Source organism: Monodon monoceros, unplaced genomic scaffold, assembly GCF_005190385.1.
Source record: "Monodon monoceros isolate NGI ecotype Baffin Bay Population unplaced genomic scaffold, NGI_Narwhal_1 Super_Scaffold_11, whole genome shotgun sequence".
NCBI lineage: Eukaryota > Metazoa > Chordata > Mammalia > Artiodactyla > Monodontidae > Monodon > Monodon monoceros.
This window is the reverse complement of record NW_021703767.1, coordinates 102,340,126-102,362,582: the sequence shown is the minus strand read 5'-3', so window position 1 is coordinate 102,362,582 and position 22,457 is coordinate 102,340,126.

The following is a 22,457-nucleotide window of genomic DNA, read 5'->3' as shown; positions in this document are numbered from 1 at the left end:
CTCTGTGTATGTCTGTTTGACCATAAAAAGCTGCGAGTATTGGTTTTGGTGTTACAAATTTTAGTGAGTTGGCACATGTATAGAATTAACAAATACAGAATTAGTGAACAATGAAGATTGAGTGTATTTGCGTGGCATATGGGGTAAATGGACTAGTGGTTTGCATGCCTATGAAACACCAAGTAGAGATGTCTACACACCTGGATGTGTGACTCAGGAGTTCAATGCCCCAGCATCCCCAGACCACACCCTGGCCACCCACAAGACTAAGAGGATCGATCTTTGGTACAACCCTAGCTTATTGGTGTATTCCAACTGGAAAGGAAAGATCTGATCTAGAATATCATTCTCAGGAGATCCTTCCTGTGATCTTCACTATTTTAAACCAACTGCCCAGGATAAAGGCTGACACATAGTATTTATTGAACAGAGGAAATTGCAGTGGGTTCTCATTCTGTGATGTTGAAATGAAAATAAAGACGAGAGAGAGATATTTTTGTTTATATATTTATGTATCTATATTCCATTTTTTCAAAAGGATTGAGGCAATTTACAATAAAATTATTGACATTGTAAGTCAAGTCCTTGTCAGAAGTCAAGTAGCAAAAGGGGAGTGGGAACCCTTTCCATCCATTCATCAATGTGGTAGACTGGTCAAGATTCAATTTCTCTTACATTAACACCCTAATGGCTTTTTTTTTTCTCTCAGAGCTCAAGGATAAGAAATGCTTTTTTGTTTTTCTCTAATAAATTGTATTTATTTATTTTGTATAGATTCTTTTATTCTATTAAATTAAGGCTTCTATCATATGCTGCTTCATATTATCAAAACTTTGAAAAGCAGGGTAGATATACTTAAATAAATGGAAAAGTAAAATCTTTCTCTGATTCAAGGAAGAATAATTTAACACAAAGAACACAGTCCTGGTAGCTAGGGTAAAGAGGAAGTACAGTGGATTGTACAGCTTTCATTGTTTGGTAGAAATGAATATCAGATTTGCAAGGAGAGGAAGTTTTTACTGAAATATTTTCCCTGAATGAAATTTGCTCTTAGGCTGTTTAAATAAGAGAATTTCAGTAAATTATAAAAAATTGAGGGAATAATGCTAATATGTATTGAATTTTACTAAGTACAATTTTACTAAGTACAACATACTTTACTGTCACCCTTAATTTCTCTCATCCCTCATTTTAATCTTTAAATAAATCTGAAATATATACTAGTACTCTCCCCAATGTATAGATGATGAAAGGATAAAGGATTTTAGGTAGATCTTAACTGAGCTTTACTGAAATTGAGAAAATAATTTTAAGTCTTAGATCTGCAAAGACAGTTCCATGAGAAGGCAGAGTGAGATAGTCAAAGTATGTAGCTTACTGGGCTTCATTAAATTGGGGGGCTTAAAGTTTTAAGATGATTTCTAGTATTTTCTAAGGAAAATACTCTTCTATCTGTCCATGCCAGGCAGCAGCAGAAATAGTGTCATTGGTACTAAGCCTGTATTAAAGAGGCTAATAGCACTGGAACTTATCTTCGTAAGAAGGGTGAGACCTCACCATTCAGAACTGGTGTCAACTTGAGTAAGCGATTCTAAAATATCACTCCATTGAAAGCAGATGATTCATGGATGCATTAAAGCATTTAGGAATCCTTTTCATCCAGCTCCCTTCTAAAAGCTGGTAAATTTTGCCATCATTGTTATGCTGCTGAGCTGACCATGCTGAGGTGTATGTGTCCTAGGGTAAAACTGAAATTGAAGTGGACGTGTCATGAGAAACTTGGGACTGATATGCCAAGGAGCCTGCAAAAGAAAGAAATTGTTTTCTGTTATCAGAGTGTCAGAGACACAGAGCCTGTGGATAACATGGCTGTTCTGAGTAAAATAGAATTCTGTATGTGTTTAGAACTCCTTTGCTTCTTCATTTCCTAGAGAATTTCCAGGGGCCAGATACGAAACCTGATGACAAGGATCCCTTGGGAGGCCTGAAACGAGATTGAATTTGCAGTGGCAATGGGTGCTCACCTCTGCTTTGCAGAGCAGTGAAGCATCACATTGGGTAGCACAAAAGAGCTGGATCCTGGTGCACTGTAGTCCTGGGGAAGAATCTCAGTCTGTCAGCTTTGGGCAAGTTATTGGAGCCTCAGCTTTTCCACCTACAAAATGGAGCCCGAACACCTACCTCAAGGACTTAAGTAGGACCCAATGAAACAATGTATCTTCAGTTTCTTTCACATCACAGGCATTCAACCAGTGCTAATGAAATTCCACCTTCATAACTTAAAAGCGCTAAACTAATTAACCATGGGCACAGCCTTCCTTTTCAAAGGCCTGAGATTTTTATATCAGATCGCTGCTTTACCTCAAAACACTGGTTCTCAAATGTAGCTACACATTGTAACCACCTGGGTAGTTTTAGAAACTACTGATGCCAAATCTGACCAACAGAAAAATTGGATTTAATTTGAGATATGTCCTAAACATCAGAATTAAAAAAATCTCACCAGATGATACAAATATGCAGCTCGCCTGACAAGTAGAGGCCTGAAGTATTATCATAGGCGGTATCCTCATCATCTAATATACATTATATTTATTTCTTTTCTATCCCAAAGTTGTGTATCCAAAGGGTCATGCTATTTTCCTTTCCCTTTCAGAGTAATAACTGCTATCAAAGCTCCTACTCAGTTTTGTCCAGCCAAGGACTAAACAACTAGTCCAGTCTTTGTTGTGGGGGGAATGGACAGGAACCCAGGAAACCTATTCTACTTTGTGCTTAGGGCAAGCAGTATATCATGGTGAAGGCAAAATAAAAGATATACAGTCCTGTTAAATAGCAAACAGATATAACAAAAGGAGATACAGAAGAAAGACCCGGGATTTGGAGAAAAAAGAAAATTGACTGAAACTAAACAAATGAATAGTAATGTTGAAGAGATTACTGACAATAATTCAAACCTGGTATTTGCATAAAGAAATCATCAGGTATGTGGGAAAAGATGTATGTACATTGCAGCATGGGTTTTATATATATAAATAATATTAGCAAGTGGCCCAAAACAATAACCATTAATTATCCAGAGGCTTATTAAAAAGTTACCACTTTTCTCAAAAGACTTAGATGTAGTGCATTTATGAAAGAAAAGTTGCTATGACTCAGTTGAGTCATCTACAAATTGGTAAGCAGCTCCAATTTGGAATCCGTAGTAACCAATTTTGACTCCATAGGCTGCCAACTGCAATGCAGGAGTGCTATTGCCCGTTGATTAATAGATGGAGAGTTCACAGGAGAAAGGAGTGCCTCCTCTCAGTGGATTTGACTGATTAACACAGGAAATTGGGAAGGGGCACAAGCTCAGAGTCATAAGATACCTGAAGATCACAAGGGGGTGACAAGAGAGGACCTTTCAAAATAAAAGTCACTGGATTAAAGATGATGACCAGCTAATTTCCCCCCCAGTATCCCCTTATAATATTTCTCCTATAACCATCAGAAAACTTTTGGTAAAAGCAAGTTTATAAATTGAAGGGGCATTGTAAAACTGAAGAAAGGTATTTTCTGATTTTTATTTAAATGTTCATTTTAGAGCTAGCTTGAATGTATGCATGCTCTCACTTCCATGATGTCATGAGCACTTCATCTCCAAAATTTCTGTGAGTCAGACTATTTTTGGCTTCGTTTAGGCTTTTCCAACACTAAAGGGACATACAAGAGGTCTGGGGACAAAAAGTATGGAATGCAATCACAATTAAACATATTCCACAGATCTATTTGAAGTGTGTGTTTGTGATAGAGACAGCTGGACAGACACAGTGAGAGAGAGATAAGCAAAGAGAGAAGCTCTATGAAACCTTCATATATATGCTTCGAATAGCCCTGAGATTCCCTAGCTTATAGATGTAACTATGATGAGACCTGCAAAGAGGGCATAAACGAACATTTGGGAGTAATTTCTGTGGGCTGATCTTGATACTAAGAGGGAGGCTGATTGCAACAATCATGGAGCTAGAATCCCTTCTGACTCTCCTCACTTGTAGAAGGGTGGATAATTTCCTCTATTTATCAAAGAAACTCATTCTACTTTTAAGTAATGCTATCAGAAAGTCAGTCTTTTGTTCATTGCAGCATTGTTGTAGCAGCTAAAAACGGGAGGCAAACAAAATGACCATCAGTAACAGAATATTTAAATAAAATATGGTATATCCTTTCAGTGGAAAAGTATGCATATGTCAAACAGAAAGAAGCAGGTCCCTCTTCACATGAGCATATGAAAAGCTGTTGTTAAAAAGGAGAAAGGGGTGGAACAGTGAGTACAGTATCATTCGTAAGATAGACATTCAGATTTTGGGAGAGATACAGGAAATGTCTGATTACTGCTTATCTCTGGGGATTGAGAATGTGGAGTTGACAGGGGTGCTGTTATTTTACATCTTTTTGATAGTCTGATGTTTAAAAAATCACACACAAAATATTTTTAAGGAAAAAAGTAAAAAAGGGGGAAGTTCTTTTTTTCTTTTTAATGTTGAAACAAATTCACTCTATGGGTTCAAGTTTTAACAGATAATTAAAGAGATTTAATTTATAAATATAATCACTAAGTTTACTTAGAAGTAATGTATATAAAAGCAGAAATTATATTTTTGGTTCACTAAGAGTCAAGTACAGTGTTTTGATAGATTTTAGTAAATAACTATTTTAGTTCATTGAAATTGCTGTTGGCCTAGCAAGTATCATTTCTTTAAATATTTGCCCAGAGGTACAGGATTAAAGAAATTTGTACAGCCTGATCCATGGTGATAATCTAACCCTGAGTATTTGTACATGGGAAATACGGTGTGTTTCAAATGTTCATTTATTTATATTGAATTTATTTTTGTGTGTTTTGGCAAGACTGATCACAGTGTTCATATAACTCGAACTGTCCTGGATGTAAAAGGCAATGCCAATTGACATGCCTTCCAACAAGGTATTTGCAGCCCTCCAATCTTGAAGTCAGACTCAACTGCATAATTACTCTAAAGATAAGTCTGCTTTTAAGATGATCTGATCAGTCAATCAATAAAATGAAAACTACCTCTAATTTTCATACAGTGCAAGGTGAAAAGCTTATTAAATGACTAAAGTATACCCACAAGGTGGAAGGGAGAATATGTCTGTTTCAGAACATTTGACCTCTTTTTCTGATAGGTAACAGGGATAACATCTGTTTGTCATGGCATGGTGCCATTGGCAAGTGATCTTTCCAGGTTAATTATCGAATGATATGCAGCCCTTGAGTAATTTGACAGTGCTGCATTATGAGAGTTTCAAGTAGGCAGATGTTTCCCTGAAGGAATCGGGAAAGTGCAGTGACAACTTCATTGAAGACTGACAAGAACTCGGATCTCTTCTTCAGCTGGAGTTGCTAGATGAGCTGAAATGTTAGCAATTCAGTTTCTTGAGTGTAATATTGGCAATAGATCATTTGATGGACATACAAAGAAATAATAGAATGTCACTAATCTTTCTATTAGAACATCAAAACATCACCGTAAAATTTTCCCTCAAGAGCATTCCAGAGGTAACACAGCAAAAAGAAAAGAGAGATGAAAAGTAAAATATACAGCATTATTTTAAGTACACCTTTGAGAATATAAAGGATTCCTGCAGCAACAGATTTTTACTGTATTCCCACTCAGTAATATCATTATTACCATCAGCTGTTTGCCAGTAGCTGCAGGCACAAATTTCTTTCTTTCTTTTTTTTTTTTTTTTTTTTTTTTTTACTGCTCACTGGACCCAAGCCTACTCAGTTTAATGTAGTTGGCTGTGGCACCTCTCACTTTCTTAAAACACAGGGCTTTCCAATTTCCAAGAATGTGTATGGTATCAGTAATTTGAAACAGGTGTTTAAGCCTCACGCCTATGCTATGCAACAGAAGGTTTATCTATTTTTCATTATATATTGAAACAGACCATGATACTTGGAATGACCATCTGTCGCTAAAAGCACGCTGTGTGCTGAATTTAAGAGAGAGAGGATTTTTCACTGCAAACTCCTTAGAAAGTAATGGGGATGCCTTCTCCTGCCTTCTGAATCCTTACTCATGCTTTTGGATAAAACCAGAAAAGTATTTTTGTTTCTTTTCTCACAGAATGTCACGAATAAGAGATCATTAGAATGCTGTATAGCATTTCTGTTTGGTTTGGTTTAAAAAATTGTAAGCCCTAACTTGATGGAGCATTTAGCCAATGGATTTCCCCCCGAGGAATAGTTTTTTAGCCTATGTATTTCCTTCTTTGTTTCACAGCACTAAGAGTCTGGATCTTAAGGACTAGTTCTCCTTGCAAAAATCTAGGCTCCTGAGTCCTAGTTGCCAACTCAAGTGCCCACAGAGACCAGGAAGGTAATGTGAATGAATGAATCTGGCTGGATAGCAATTGTAGCAACTTGGAGAGAGCTGCCCGAGTCAGGAGGGAGCCGTTGATAGATCTGCTGACAACTATTGTGCAGAAATGCAGGTCCAGCACTGTCAGACCTATTTATCATTCAGAATAAACTGGAAAACAGGATTTTTACATGAACTCTAGTATTTAAATATTGACAATACATTAAAAAATTAAGATAGTGTAGGCCAAACAAATATATACGCAGACTGAGGTCTGCCAGATTTGAACCTATTGCTTAGATGAAAATGTGATTCAAGTAGAGCTTCTTTTGGAGTTAATAAAATATTCTTCCCTTGGGTCCTACACACATGATTTGTTATGGCAAAATTTTTCCAACTAGATATTTTCTCATCAGTACCTTGATAATGATGGTGGTGGCGATGCTGATAATGTTTGGTAATATCGGTAATCAATCATTTGATGGGCATGGGAAGGGATAATAGTAGAGTGTCTACATGTTGCCTGGCAGGTAGACTCTGAGGTCATGTTCACGTTCACTCTCTCACAAACTTTCACACTGTAGCCTATTAAGTGTCTACTATGCGTTAGGAACTGTTCCATTTATTCAACACATATTTACTGAGTGCCTGCTATGCACTGAGCATTATTCTATAAACTGAGGGTATAGCAGTGAGAAGAAAAAACTCAGACAATAATCTTTGTCCTTCTAATGGGGCTGTGGGTGACAAACAGATGGCAAAATAAATAAGTAAAATATTTAGTATGTTTTATGGTGATAAGGACTATGGAGAAAAATAAGCAGAGAAGGATCTGGGGAGTATGGGAGAGGGAGGAAGTTAGATGTAAAAAGATGATGCACGTTTGGGCTTGAGTAACTGAACTGAGGCGGGGACTTGCCATTGCTGAGGCAAGAGAAGACCGAAGGAGAATAGGTTTGGAGACGAAGATCAGAAACACTCAGTTTTGGGTATGTTACATGCTGGATGCCTATTAGACACTCAGTGGAGGTATCAAGTAGGCAGTGGGGTTTCAAGGGAAATGGCCAAGCTGGATCTATAAATTTGGGAATGACCAGATGGTATTTAAAGTTCAGAGACTGCAGGGAAATGAATGTAGATAGAAGGGAGAGGAGTTCCAAGGACTGAGTCGTGTGGTACTTACAATGACTTACTGATCAGCAACTGAAACAGAACCAGCAGACCAGACTAAGAAGGAAGACAGTTGAGGTAGGAGGAAAATCAGGAGAATCTGGATTCCTGTAAAGCGTGAACATGACCTTGAGGGCACTTGATAAAATTCAGACTCTGATATTCCACCTCAAACCACACCCTTTCTCTTTCTCTCTCTTTCTGTCTCTGATTCCGTTTCTCTCTCTCACACACACACACACTCTGTGTGTGTGTGTCTCTCTCTCTGTTCATCTGTCTGTCTCTGATTCAGCTGATCTAGGTGGGGCCCAGCAACCAGCTGATTCTGATGCAGGTGTTCATGAACCACACTTTATCAGACATCAGGTTAGGTGACTGATTCTGGGGGTCTGATGGCCTGTCTGGATGTTACAGCGATAGGAAGTACGGAATAGGGAGCTGCAGGAGAGCTGAGGGAGCTGGAGCTCAGGAGGAAAGGACTACTCAGGCCGTGATTACAAAAGCCAGGCAGTCAGTGGCATGGCTGATTGAGGGGACTGATCTGGTTGGGCCCGTATTTTATCCCAGGAATTGGGAGACAGCTCAGTCTATGGGCGGGGGTTGAGTAGTTGCACATGCCAAGGTAAAGCATATGGGTTTGGGAGTTAGAGAATTCGTCTGCCAAATCCATAGTACCCATCCCAAATCAATGGGACAACAGTCAGACTGTGTGCTCTACTAGCTCGACAATCTGCTCAAACTGGTTTACGCATCTGCTGAGTTGTATGAAGGAGACACTGAACCTTTTTCATCCATGCTGCCCAGCAGTCAGCACGGTGGCTGACACTTTGCAGGCCCAGAATCAGCATTTGCCAAGTGCATGAAAGTGGACTCAGCCAAACACAAGGAGACCTACGATGCATTATGGAGATTGCTCACTCTCAAATACTTCAGTGCTGTTTTGTGTATATTTCATAAATTCTTTGTTTTTTCTATGAAGAGTAGATATGGTTAAACATCCTATCCTGGAAAAACACTGCAATTTGATTTTTAGTTCTGATTTTCAAAGTTATCAATAACTCTTTACAAAGATGGTTATTTGCTGAGGCAATGTCAACTCCAACAGCAAATCCTTGACAGCTCTTTGATTATAATTGTCTTCTCCATCCACTCCATGTCACCTTGGGCTAGGAGCCTGCTTAGCCTGAGGCAGGGGAAACTTCTGTAGAAGAAAAAAGCATTGTTAATGAGCTTGATGCTCACTTGGACACCAGGGAACTATGTTCCCGGTTGCTCCTCCCACACAATCTACTCAGATTGGATATTCTATAATTCTATAGCAAACAATTTTTTTTCTCAGCTTCAGGCCTTATACATAATTTGCAGTTCTGAGCCTTTTCTGTGCATCTGGTGAAATAATGACACAGTTTTGACTTTACTGCTTAGAGGATCTAGTTTAGTGCATAGAACAACTCTGTTCTATTTCCCAACAGAGTTACTTCCCATTTCCTGTAGGGGTGAATGGTATTCTCTCTGGCTCTCTTCCCTTCTTCTTGGAGGTTTCCTTCAGAAGATTTCTCTCTGTACGTTTGACAGATTATTTTCCTAATTACTAAATGAAGAATTTTGTAGAATATACCAGTTGCTATATCTCGAGTTGTTAAACTCATCTATATGATGGTGTCTTGAGTATAATTTTAATTTCGCCCTTTACCTAACAGAGGTCCTCTATAACTGTATTTTGGTTTTGTATATCCCTGAAATTATAATATTTTGTAGAGAATCAATAGTTGTTGTAACCAGAAATTATTTACTATGAACTGATGATGTATGAAAATTAGTTCTCACTCAAATGTCCCCCTTTGTTCAATGCTAGTATCTCTGGCCCTTTGTTCCAACATCTTTGAGCGTCAATCTCTTGTTACAACTTAGGACAATACAACAGTGAATGAAAACTAAATGATGATAAAGTAAACTAGCAATTTTTTATAAGAGTTACAAGATACAGCACATGAAATTGGGACTGGCAAGTTACTTAAAACAAAGCTATTGACAAGCAAGGATATGTTAAGTTAAACCAGATAAGATAGAATAATAGACAAGGATGAGATCAAGATAATTATTTTAAAAGAGAATGACTTGGGGCTTCCCTGGTGGCACAGAGGTTGAGAGTCTGCCTGCCGATGCAGGGGACACGGGTTCATGCCCCGGTCCGGGAAGATCCCACATGCCGCAGAGCAGCTGGGCCCGTGAGCCCTGGCCGCTGAGCCTGTGTGTCCGGAGCCTGTGCTCCGCAACGGGAGAGGCCCAAACAGTGAGAGGCCCGCGTACCGCCAAAAAAAAAAAAAAAAATGACTTTGAAAAGATTATAAAGAGGTCCTTGGGAAAATTAAGGGAGCCCTTGAATACCTCTGTGAAACACCTTTATTTATGCTCCTGCTATGGAAGTTAAATGTGAAGGGAAGTTCTGTGGTGCTACCAATTTAACAAAAAGCCCTGCCCCATTGGTACATTCTTAGTTCATTTTAGAATCCAGGATGGTTTCAATTATAATATCCATCTTTTAAAACACAAGATAATAATGAACAGTGTTTTCGGCTTCATTTGTTCAATATAAAATCTGCATTAAACATTTAAAAATAGCTATGAAGTTTTGGTTTTTCATCTTCTATGGATTCACTTTAAGTGGCCTTTCTCAGTTCCAGTCATCCCTGGGAAGCACACTTCCTGGGTATGTTAACCTTCTGTCACTGTTGTGCTTCCCATCATGGTATATGACCCTTCCTCCTCTCCCTCTTGCGCATACATCTGTCTCACATAGGTAGAATCGGTTTTAATAATATATTTTATTTAACCCAATATATCTAAAATACTGTAACCTTTAAATTTACAAAGTGTTTTAGGGATGGAGAGCCAGAGACCTGTTTTGTCTCCCTCAGACACATAGCAGGTTTTTGGGAACTAGGGGCAAATGGGACCCTCTGCTTCTAGGAGGGTGAGTTAGTAAGAGCCTGTGTGAAAGGGGACTCAGAAGAGGCCAAGGTGACTGGTGCAGGTGCTTCCCTAGATGTGCTCACTCTGGACACAGAAAGGCTCCCGAGTGGTCAGAGGAGGTATCAGGGCCCTGCAAAGCATGCCGTGTGTGTACACTAGCAAAGTCAAGGAATCTCTTGAATGCAGCCTTTCTAAAAGGTATTTTTCCTCTAGAGAACAGCTTCTCTCGCCCCTGTTGCTTATTTTTTGGACTCTATCTCTTCACATGCTGCTAAAATTTTCTTTAATATGTGTCTAATGTTATTTGTTTCTCTTAGAACATCTCATTTTTGACTCGGACTTAGAGGTAGAAGCTCTCAGAGAGAACAGGCACTGTGTCTTTGTGATCCATTCCTAGTGTTTTTCTTTGGCCTCCTTCATTCTCTTGGCCAAAAAGTCTGGCGTATTCTGTAGCCTCTTCCTTATTTTTCTTTGTATGCTGTTTGTTCAGAGCAATATGCCGATGTTTTGTGTTGCAGGATGCCTGGAGTAACAAGACACAATCTTGGGCACCCAGTGTCCTTCTTACCTTCTTTCTTTAGGGACTTTCTTGCAGCAGATTGGCAGACATCCACTTCTTTAGAGAGACTGAGAAGTTTGCATAGTCTGCTAGCTCTTTGGGCCTCAGGTGAGGAGACCCAGGGACATGTAAGCAATGGGAAAATTGTTAAAGATATTTTACATTCTTTTTCTCCCCATATTATGTTTTTGAAATCTGGTGTGTGTGTTACACTTGGAGCACATCTCAGTTTGGACTAGACACATTTTAAGGGTCTAATAGCTACATGTTCAGTGTCACACTGGCATCAGTGTGGACAAAAGGAGTGTTCTGGAAATGGGAGCTTGTGGAGGCCGAGAAAATGAGCCCTTGCAAGAGTCCATTCAAGAGAAGATGATCCCTAGAAATCACTGGAAGCTTTTCCCAGCCTAAATTCTATTTCAGCCAACATGATAGAAGAGGGTAAATAATTTGTGGCTCAAGTTCTAAGCTGCTTTTTCTCTTTTATCTAACTTAAGTCATGGTTTTATATTGGAGTTCTTTTGGGAATCAATTGCCTCGTCCTTCTAAACAATTTTTATCTCAGTGGGTAGAGTTAGGCTCACCAGGCTTATTCCAGGTCAAATGGCTTTGAAATGAATTAGTGACCTGATCACTGGTTAAGCAATTTGCTATTTCGGCCCAAACCTACTTTTCCACCTGTCACCACTACAGGTTTGAATCATTCCTGAAGTGCTATTTTTGAAAACTGTTTCCTCTGGGTGATGCCTTACAGTTGAAAGAGTTGATTAGCTTTTGTTACTTTGTTATTCATGATCATAGAAACTAGAAATGTAAAGGAGCTAGAAACCATTATGGAAGCCTGTTAGATTGATTAATCTCGTTATTCAAAGATACACATTTTAATTTCTTTTCCTTCTGAGTGCAGGATTGTTTACGAAATTCTTCCTTATTCACTCACTCTTATTTCTGTCAAGCCCGCTCTTTAATTTGTGCTGACTCTAGCTGCCACTTTTACTAGTTTTCACATCTAAGTTTCAAGTGTGAGGTATAATATTAATTCATTAGTAAATCAACAGAAAATTCCCAAGTGAAAAATATTGTGCTAGGTATCGAGTAGATGTGACATAGGAATAGGGAATCAGCAAATGGCGAGCACCTTAACAGTGATGTATTCGTATATTATTATGAGAATTACTGTATTACTAATATATTACTATAGAAGGAGAGATTTGCTTCCAAAAGGGATGGGCAACGAAGGAGGTAATGATGGCAGGCTTTATGGAGGGGATAGTTGTATGGGATATTGAAGGATTAATAGAATCTCACCAGGCAAAGTAGAATCTCATGAGTGGATAGATCAAAAAAGTGAATAGAAGGCTTGAAGAAGGAAATCTCGTTAAATTCAATTAATGGATAAGGTCCTGTTGGCTCACAGTATAGAGCAGAGGCTGAGGATCAAGGTGAGGTGAGTCTGGAAGAAGGCTGGAAGCTGGTAGTGAGGTAGGTACTTGCATACTACATCCTTGAACATTATTGAGTGGCCTGTTGAAAGCCAGTATACTCTGGGCTGATCCGCTCAGTTATTTATGGTGCTACTCCATTACTTGACAGGTCCTTATGATTCCATCTTGCTCAGCGGCTCTTGGAAGTATAAATATCTCTTAATAATGATTGGCAAAAAGGTTAGAAGGAAAGATAGAGGTTATATAAAGCTTGTACAGGAATTTACATCTAGCCTTGTCACCAATTTGATGATTTAGTTTGTATAGAATGGACATTTGGGTTAGACCAAGAAGATAAATTTGACAGGAATAAATGTGTACTCTTGTATTTAGTTCATAAAAGTCAGTTGCATAATGCAGGATAGGTTTGACAGTGGACTATAGAAAAGGAGAATTTATTTTACCATAAGCTAGATAAGGAGTAATGTGACTGCTAAAAAAAAAAAAAAAAAAAAAACAGCAGCAGAAACATATAATTCAATTCAAACTGCAGAGAAGATAGAACATTAACTGAAATGAGTACTATATTTGTAAATTATTAGATGGAAAAAAATCTCAAAATTAGTTTACCCACATTGACATGTAATCATAGGGGTATGTGTAGGTAAGAGTGTAGAACTCCTTAGTACCCAATTTGAAATGGTCTGTTGACTCAGTCACACCTGCTGAAGAAGAAAGGTACTCTATGTGGATCATGAAGAAAAAATATTTGTATGTGTGTAAAGACCTAAGCTTTGAATTCTGACTGATTTTAGGTGTGTAATTTTAAGTAAGGCAACCCTGAGTCTATTTCCTCTAGGGATGCCCTGTAGTTAAAAGCGTTGATTACCCTTTGTTGTGTTGTTATTCATGTTCACAGAAACTAGAAATATAAACCCTGATGAGGTAGAAATGATTAAGGAAGCCTATTTGGAAAACACTTTCTCTGTCTCCCTCAGAGGAGTGTTGGGAGGATGCAGAGCTCATGCAAACATTTTGTATACTGTGATTCTTGTAAAGGTGCACGGTTTTCTGATAGGAGGCCATTTGTGGCTCTCCTTCAGACTCTCTTAGCTTTGGGCTATCAGAAATGCTGCAGAGGTCAGATTACTAAATCCACAGTTGGCCTTTTGAGAATGTCTCTCCCCTCCCTATCATTGTTGCTAGCAAATAAATATGCAAAACGGGGTTCAGGATTCTTATATAAGAAAAATCCAGGGTGGTCGTAAAAATTGCAGATCCTTTCGGACTTGCTGAATCAGAATTTCTGGAGGTGCGACCCAGCTATCACGATTTTCAACAAACTATCTAATGATTCTCTGCTGGGGGTAATTTTTTCCCTACCCACTAGGGGACATTTGGCAACATTTGCAGACAATTTTTGGCTGTCACAACTGGGGTAGGGGGTAGGTGCTACTGGCATTTTGTGGGCAGAGGGCAGGGATGTTGCTAAACATCCTGTGATACACAGGACAGTCCTCCATGACAAAGAATTATCCAGCCCCAAATGTCAATAGTGCTGAGGTTGAGAAATCTTGTTAAACACAGAACAATTAAAATCTGCTTTTCTAGCAGGTATCATCTATCTTTGGCATTTACTCACAGTTATTTTATTTATTCATTCATTATTTGTATATTTATTTTCAAAACTCTTTTTAAGGTGGAAAGATGTAGAACTCGAAATATAATTTTGGGACTGGAATTAGTTACTTTGGGCTCACTTTTGGATTTTTTTTACATTGCTCAAATTAAAATTCTTTCAGTGAAAGAATAGTAACGAAGGTGAGATTTCTAGCTAGTTAGTTCTTCTTTTCACACACTGAAAAAACTTTCTTAGTTTGTATTGGTTTGAGAGGGTAATTTGATTTTATGAAGAGCCAAATTTATAGAATTGTTAAAAAAATGTAATTCAGTTTTGTTAGGTTCAAGGGCATGCAGATATTTTGTGGATGGGATTCAGGAAGGAAGAGATGGATTATATATATTATATATATCATTGTATCTTTGAGAACTTGCTTTTACACACACAGATAACAATCACTTGTAATTAGCAGTTCATTGTTTGAATCAAACACCGCTGTTAAAGTGGTGATTGAAACAGTGGTTGTCCTTTCCTCTTCAGTAGCAGAAACATTTTCTTCCTTTGCACTGTTGATTTGCTAACAAACCTGTTTTGTATTATGGTGATATAAAGGTAAAATCTGCCCAGCACTTCTAAAATATCAAAAATTCTTAGTCTTTACAAATGAAACACAACACCTACATTTATTCAATTTACTTTCATTAAGCAAAAAGCATTAGTTTAATATAACAATTACCCTTATTACTTATTTAAACCTGAATTCAAATTTAACTTCACAAGATGTCTCCAGCAGATGTTCTCTGTTGTGATGATTTCTATGGTGACTTTCAGTTCAGAAAAGCTTTGAATCTCTAATGAAAAATTTTCGAAGTGATAAGATGAAAGAGAAGCACTAAAATATACTTGGAGATAGAAATTGAAACCATTTTGGCTAAATGTATCAGGTTAGAAATTGCCCTAGTTACTGATTTCTGCTATTAGATAGTCCCCTTGTGCAAAGAAAGCCAGTTATTGATTTTTGAATTTGAATTTCTTTTGAAATAATTGATTGCCTCTACTGCAGATCCTTAACAAAGCTTATGAAAATCCAGTGTAATAGGACTCACCTGCTCCTCTAATGCCTGCCTAATGTTTTGCTTAATTTACTCACCCCTGCTAACCTAGATGCTATTAGAATATACTGTTCATGGAACACATAAAATTAATGAATATCCCATTGTATTTTGAGATATGGACAGAATATTTCAGCTACTGTTAATGATGCCTTGATTTACCTTAAATAATTTCAAAGTTAGTTCCTGGCATCTTAATTCTATTTTTATATTTATAAATCTTTACTCATAATACTGCACAGAGAAGCAACCATATGCCTATCACTCAGGAAAGTCTAAGACGTTTTGAAACTCCTTGCCAGAAATCCAAGGCAAAAAAAGGACAGACAAATTCTTAACTATACTACACAGAGTTGCCATAAATAAATAAATAAATGAACAAATTTAATTCAGTAAAAAATTTGAGTGCCTGTTATGTACTGGGTACTGCTTTAGTAATCAGCAGATGAAGCCAAACGAATCTACCTGTGTAAAACCGTAAAGCTCCTAGAAGATAACGTAGGAGAAAACCTAGATGACCTTAGGTATAGCAGTGACTTTTTGGATACAGCACCAAAGGAACCGTTTATAAAAGAAAAAATCAATAAGCTGGACTTCATTAAAATGAAAAGCTTCTGCTCTGTGAAAGACAATGTCAGGAGAAATGAGAAGACAAGCCACAGACTGAGAGAAAATATTTGCACAAGACATCTGATAAAGGATATGATCCAAACATATACAAAGGACTCTTAAAACTCAACAGTAAGAGAACAAATAATCTAATTAAAAAGTGTGTCAAAGGCCTAAACAGAGAACTTACTGAAGAAGATAAACAGATGGCAAGTAAGCATATGAAAAGATGTTTCATATCATGTGTCATCAGGGAAATGCAAATTAAAACGACAATAAGATACCACTGCATACGTATTAGAATAGTCAAAATCCCGAACACTGACAATACCAAATGTTGGCAAGGATGTGGAGCAATAGGAGATCTCATTCATTTTTGGTTGGAATACAAAATAGTGCATCCACTTTGGCAGTTTCTTACTGAACTAAACATAGTCTTATCATATCCAGCAATCCTGCTTCTTGGTATTGACCCAGATGAATTGAAAAATCTGTGTTCACATGAAAATCTGCACACAGATGTCTATAGCAGCTTTATTCTTAATTACCAAAACTTGGAAGCAACCAAGATGTCCTCCAGTAGGTGAATGGGTAAACTAACTGTGATAATCCAGATATTGGAATATTATTGAATGCTAAAAAGAAATCAGCTAGCAAGCCATGAAAAGGTGTGGTGGAACCTTAAGTACATATGGATGAGTGAAAGAAGCCAATCTGAAAGGCTACATAACCTATGAATCCAACCATAGGGATTCTGGAATCCATTCTGGAAAAGCCAAACTATGGAGCCAGTAAAAATGTCAGTGGTTACCAGGGGTTAGGGTAGGAGATGAATAGGCAGAGCACAGAGGATTTTTAGGGCAGTGAAAATACTCCGTACAATATTATAATGATAGATACATGTCATACATTAGTCCAAACCTATAAAATGTACACCACCAAGAGTGGCTCTTAAGGTAACCTATGGACTTTTTGTGATTATGATGTGTCAGCCTAGGTCTATCGATAGTACCAAATGTACCACTCTGATGGGGGATGTTGATAATGGGGGAGGCTGTGCACGTGTGGGGACAGGGGTTCTATGGGAAATCTCCGTACTTTGCTCTCAATTTTGCTGTGAACCTAAAACTTCTCTTTAAGAAAAGTCTTTGTTAGGAAAATCTACCTGTCACAGTTTATTATCTAGTGGTGGTAGGGGAAGGGAGGGCACAGGCAATAAGTAAATAAATAATAGAATGTGTTTAGAGCATAATGAAAGTTGTGAAGAATTAATACTAGGGAAAACTAGGGAGTAGCAGGGCGGGGAGCGGGGAGAGGCCGCTATTTTAAATGGAGGAGTCTCTTTGAGAAGCCTCCTTCTGTGACCTGAAGGCAGCAAGTGAATGAATGATGGGGATATCTGGGAGAAGGCTGTTCCAAGCAGAGGGAACGGACTGTGCAAGGACACACATAAATGTATGAGTAGGGGCAAGTAATCAGATACCCCAGTAGCTTTTAAAAATGTTTACTGAGCTTGTGTAAAGGTTATATACAGTAAACAGTTAAGATAGAATCAGTATGAAACAAAATACTGTGAAGATGCCAATGCTAACAGTAGAAGGAAGAGTTTTATCTTCGTACATCAAACCACCTGGACTAAATCCGTGACAACAGAGGAAGAGCAAACTTCAGAGTTTACCTTTGAAGTCTTTGGCTTTAGAAATTGTGCAGGTTTTGTGTTATCTTTGCTTTGCCATAACAGTAACTCTTGAATATGCTTTTATATATTAAATTGTCAAGATTTAAAAGCTCTGAGAAGAAAATGTCTATAAAATATCATGCAGTTGCCACAAATCTGGTCCAATTTGGGAATCACTTCCTAAACATCTTTTCTAGAGAGTAGGAAAACTAGGGTTAGACAGAAATGCTTAACGTGTTTTCACTATATTAAAATATGTCATTGCTGTTTTCTAAGGAATAATCCACCCCCCACCCCACCCCCAGCTTTACTGGCTATTTCTTTGACTTTTTTTATTTGGTGGAAATAAACTGATACTCCTCAAATATGAACATAAGTATTTTTAGGTTTAATCTAGCCCTGTATGTCATAAGTGAATTTAAAATGTATAGAGTTGAATTATTGGCAGAAATCATGACGTAGGGAACTTTCCCTCTCATTTTTCACTCTTTGCATAGAATTAAAATCCATCCATTTATTCTGTCCCCATTTTTTGTGCAGTTTATTGTTTCCCATTACTGCAAATAAGCGTATCGACGCAGCACCCTCCTACAACATACACATGACTTTACTATGGCTCATGATCACTTTTATCATTAACATTTCAATATGGTGAACAAAATTTACACACTAGGTGTATGTTTAAAGCAGTCACTTTTGGAGCCTGCTATGGCTAACAAGTAGAATCAGAAATTTCGTGTACCTTGGCTTTGAAATGGTCTTTTATGACTACAGCACATGCACATTCTTTGAAGGCATGTCTGAAGGGCATGTCTTCATTCCTGGAGGATAAATTTGAGTTTTGAAAATCATCAGGAAAAAAATCAGAGTCAAAATCACTTTTAAAAGGGGCAGAAGGTAATCTAATAAATATTATTTTGGTAAAATAAATAAATAAATAATTATGACTGACTTTGTTATTTGCTTCCAATTGGCTCAAAATTGGTTTCCAAAATGATTTGACCTTGCCCTACTCTTGTGAAGAGTTTAGAATCTCCAATAGTTAGTGCTGCAAAAGATATCAATCCTTTAAAAATGAATATTCTGGTGTTTTATGAAAATTATCACATGTTGCTTTAGAGTCAGAATTAGCTTCTCACTGTGACATTAGAGGTGTACTTCACAAGATATTTACAACTATCAAGTCTACTTTTGGTAAATTTATTTGAAAAATCGTTACTTCTATGGGACAATAGATTAATCAGAAGAATTCTAGTAATGACAGTAAATCATTTGACAACTCAAATTTTAAATAGCATGTATATAATTATGTACTTAGCAGAAGTGTCTTATTTGTGGAAGTGTTGAACTTCCCTCAGTTGGTGCTGTTGATCATCAGTTTGAAGAGTGCTACTTTTTACTTCACTTTTCTGAAAGATGTATGTGTGTGTGTGTGTGTGTGTGTGTGTGTATTTATCCAAGCATGTATTTGGATTATCAAACCTTAGGAGTAAGAGAGTTTTGTTTGAAGACATTTTTTAAAAGTTTGCTTCCATATCTTTGCAATTAGGTGGAAATTTGTTTTGTGCCTGCCCTGTGCCATAGTGTACTAGGTAATGCATGGGGGAGAAAATGATCGAGGTGCATTTGGGTACACTGATGAGGCTTCCATTAAATTTGGAAAATAAAGACATGCTTAACTATACTGTGGTGTCAGTGTCATCTCCTAAATATACTCCTGTGGGTACTGGAGAAAGGAGAGAGAACATCTGATCAGGAATATTGGGAAAGGGTTGAGATTGGCCTTGATAAGTGGACTATGTTTTGATGAGCTTTACAAGTCAAGGAATCATTAAAATTGAACACGTGGGATTGAGAGAACATAGATCCATTTGGAGGAGCTATGATGAGGTCAATGAGATGACAATTTAAGACACTGGGGATACCGTAGAGGTTTTGACTGGTAAGACTGTTTGAGCCAGATATGTAGGGCCCTGCATATCAAGCATAGAATAATTAGACATTTGAGTTTCTGATGGCATCTGAGTTGTGCTTTGAGGAGGTAAACCTGGTAACAAGGAGAGACCAGTGGCAAAGAGAGAGCTAGGAAGAGAATTCAGAATTCATGTACTTCTGGACAAAGAAGGTGGTGTCATAGTGAAGTTTCAAAGCTGGATTAATGAGTGTCAAACTGGACATGAAAGACAGTGAAGAACAAATATACAGATTTAGAGAAAGCAGTGGCCAGATGTATCTTGATTTGATATTTTCATCAGTGTGGAAACTAGACATGCATATTGAGTGTTTGTGAAAAACAAACAAAAAAACACTTGAGAAGGGCTTCTGGTTTCCAGGCCAGTGTGTAAGAGTCTTAAGAAGTCACCATTCCAGCTTAGCAACAAGTAAAAGACTGAACAAACTGCAAAATCAACAACTGTTCTTAGCTCCATCAAAGAAGTGAGGTAACAGGACAAACCATTGCTCTCAAAATTGGAGAGAAAAGACAGGTGGATACAGAGTCACAATTTATTGGAGCAGAAGTTCATAAACAGATGCCTCTGCAAGAACCAGTGCTGGGATAGGAAAACCTCAAATGGAATTGACAAATTGCTGGAGACCCAGAGTAGACAAATCTGAGAGTTAAAAACTCTAGGAGCACCCAGTTATAGGGGAACCACTACATTTCTGTGAGTTTTACTTCAAGGAGCTCTACCAGGTCTTTCTAATGAACATTGGAGAAAAATCCAGCATTAGGGAGGGGAAAGGGAACCATTTTGAAATACAGCAGAGCATTCTGTTCTTCTTAACAAGGTCTACCCTCAAAAGAAGCTACTTTATCAGAGCCCAACCTCCTGAAGTTTCATCAGAGCCTAGCCTATCTTGAGGAAGGAAAACATCCAACTCCAGTGCCCTTCAGCCATGCCATTCAACCTCAGTGATACGGGGGAAAGGGGGAGGGGAAGGACTGAGAAGCTCTAGTGAAGTTAATAACCCAGAGGCACAGGCTCACCAAAAGACTGAGACCTAATTATAGGACTATGGAACACTTCCCCTCGACTGACACATTACCGCTACAGTATTGAAGGACTATTTACTGCTGTTCCTTTTACCAGTATGCGATGGGTACTTTTCAACAGCAATGACAAAATACAAACCATGCTAAAAGGTAAATTCCACAGTTCCAAGAGACTGAACAAGCATCAGAACCAGAATCAGATATGGCAGGAATATTAACATGGACTAGGAATTAAATAGCAACAAAATTATGATTAATAGCTAAGGGCTTTACTGGAAAAAGGAGACAACATGTAAGAATGGCTAATATAAGCAGAAAGATGGAAATTCGTAGAACCAAAAAGAAATGCTAGAGATCAAAAACACTTTAATAGAAATAAAGAATGCTTTTGATGGACTTATTAGTAGACTGGATGCAACTGAGGAAAGAATCTCTGTGCTTGAGGATATGACAATAGAAACTTCCAAAACTTAAAAGAAAAGAGAATTAAGATAGAAAAAGAACACAATATCCAAGAACTGTGGGACAATTTAAAAAGGTGTAACACTATGTTTAATGGGAATATCAGAGGAGAAGAAAGAAAGGAACAGAAGCAATAATTAAGACAATAATGACTAAGAATTTCCCCCACATTAATGTCAAACACCAAACCAGAGATCCAGGGAGCTCAGAATACTAAGGAGGATAAATGCCAAAAAACCCATAAAAACCTACAACTGGGTATATCATATTCAAACCTCAGAAAAATCAAGATTAAAAAAAATCTTGAAAGAGGTCAAAGGAAAAAAAAACACCTATGTATAGAGAAAAGATAAGAATTACATCTGATTTTTCCTCAGAAACCATGCAAGCAAGAAGAGAGTGGAGTGAAATATTTAAGGTGTTGAGAGAAAAAAACCACACCAACCTAGAATTCTTCAAAAGTGAAGTAGAAATATTTTCTCAGACAAACAAAAATTGAGGAAATCTGTTGCCAGTAAACCTGCCTTGCAAGAAATGTTAAAAGATGTTCAGAGAAACATAAAATGATACAGAGTATGAACTCGGATCTACATGAAGAAAGGAGAAGAGCATTGAAGAATGAATAAATACAAGTAAAATTTATATACATTATAACAAGGTTGTAGGATACTAGGTTAATATTCAAAAGTCAATTGCTTTCCTATATACCAGGAATAAATCAGTGGAATTTGAAATTAAAAACATAATACCACTTACATTAGCATTCCTCAAAATGAAATACTTGGGTATAATGCCATTGAGCACATATAAGATTCATATGAGTAAAACTCTGATGAAAGATATCAAAGAAGAACTAAATGGAGAGAGAATCCATGTTTATGAATTTGAAGACTCAATATTGTCAAGATGTCAGTTCTTCCCAATTTAATCTATAGATTCAATGCAATCCCAGTCAAAATCCCTGCAATTTATTTTGTGGATCTTAATAAATAAATTACAAAGTTCATATGGAGAGACAAGAGATCTATTGGGTGGGCCAAAAAGTGCCTTTGTTTTTTTAAGTAAAAAGAAAAGACACATTTTTCATTTTCACCAAGAACTTTATTGAACAATGTATTCACCCTTTTGTTCCACTACCTTCTGCCGTTTTTTAGGCAACTTCATAATTCCATCTTCCCAAAACTATTTATGTTTTTTGAACAATGAACTGTTCCAGCTGCCTTTTACAGTCCTCCAGGCAATTGAATTTTCTTCTATTAAGAGAACTTTGTAAATACCAGAATAAATGGAAATCCGAAGGTGCAATGTCTGGTGAATGTGGCGGATGAATCAGAACTTCCCAGCCAAGCTGTAACAGTTTTTGCCTGGTCATCAAAGAAACATGTGGTCTTAGCCAGACGGAAGATTATGCGTTTTCTGTTGACTCATTCTGGAAGCTTTTCATTGAGTGCTGCTTTCAGTTGGTCTAATTGGGAGCAGTACTTGT